Source organism: Arachis ipaensis, chromosome B4 (assembly GCF_059453495.1).
Source record: "Arachis ipaensis isolate K30076 ecotype BB chromosome B4, ASM5945349v1, whole genome shotgun sequence".
Classification (NCBI taxonomy): Eukaryota; Viridiplantae; Streptophyta; class Magnoliopsida; order Fabales; family Fabaceae; genus Arachis; species Arachis ipaensis.
In genome coordinates, this window is record NC_142439.1 from 85,811,587 (window position 1) to 85,812,801 (window position 1,215).

Below are 1,215 nucleotides of genomic sequence, written 5' to 3' on the forward strand. Positions count from 1 at the left end.
CCCCCTCTTCTTCTACTCACATAGGGATCCCTATACTGTGGTATCAAGGATCTCTATTATTATTATTATTTTTCTGTGCCCTCTTCTTTGTCATACGAGCAGGAGCAAGGATAAGAACATTCTCGTGGAAGCAGATCCAGAACCTGAAAGGACTCTGAAGAGAAAATTAAGAGAAGCTAAATTACAACAATCCAGAAATAACCTTTCAGAAATTTTCGAACAGGAAAAGGAGATGGTAGCCGAAAATAATAATAATGTAAGGAAGATGCTTGGTGACTTTACTGCACCTAATTCCAATTTACATGGAAGAAGCATCTCCATTCCTGCCATTAGAGCAAACAACTTTGAGCTGAAACCTCAATTAGTTTCTCTGATGCAGCAAAACTGCAAGTTTCATGGACTTCCATCTGAAGATCCTTTTCAATTCTTAACTGAATTCTTGCAGATATGTGATACTGTTAAGACTAATGGAGTAAATCCTGCAGTCTACAGGCTCATGCTTTTCCCTTTTGCTGTAAGAGACAGAGCTAGATTATGGTTGGATTCTCACCCCAAAGACAGCCTGAACTCTTGGGATAAGCTGGTCACGGCTTTCTTAGCCAAGTACTTTCCTCCTCAAAAGATGAGCAAGCTTAGAGCTGATGTTCAAACCTTCAGACAAAAAGAAGGTGAATCCCTCTATGAAGCTTGGGAAAGATACAAACAGTTGACCAAAAAGTGTCCTTCTGACATGCTTTTAGAATGGACCATCCTGGATATATTCTATGATGGTCTGTCTGAGCTATCAAAGATGTCACTGGACACTTCTGCAGGTGGATCCATTCACCTAAAGAAAACGCCTGCAGAAGCTCAAGAACTCATTGAGATGGTTGCTAATAACCAGTTCATGTACACTTCTGAAAGGAATCTTGTAAGTAATGGGACGCCTATGAAGAAGGGAGTTCTTGAAGTTGATACTCTGAATGCCATATTGGCTCAGAATAAAATATTGACTCAGCAAGTCAATATGATCTCTCAGAGTCTGCATGGAATGCAAGCTGCATCCAACAGTACTCAAGAGGCTTCTTATGAAGAAGAAGCTTATGATCCTGAGAACCCTGCAATAGCAAAGGTGAATTACTTAGGTGAACCTTATGGAAACACCTATAACTCATCATGGAGAAATCATCCAAATTTCTCATGGAAGGATCAAAAGCCTCAACAAGGCTTTAATAA

The 1,215-nt window shown here is 39.9% G+C and overlaps 1 non-coding gene across 1 annotated transcript; it reads right to left on the reverse strand.

The window, feature by feature from the left end:
- Positions 1–628: 628 nt before the first annotated feature.
- Positions 629–736, reverse strand: LOC148568218 (small nucleolar RNA R71). The gene has a single exon (XR_015882133.1). It is a non-coding gene; the product is annotated as a small nucleolar RNA R71 (small nucleolar RNA).
- Positions 737–1,215: the final 479 nt, after the last annotated feature.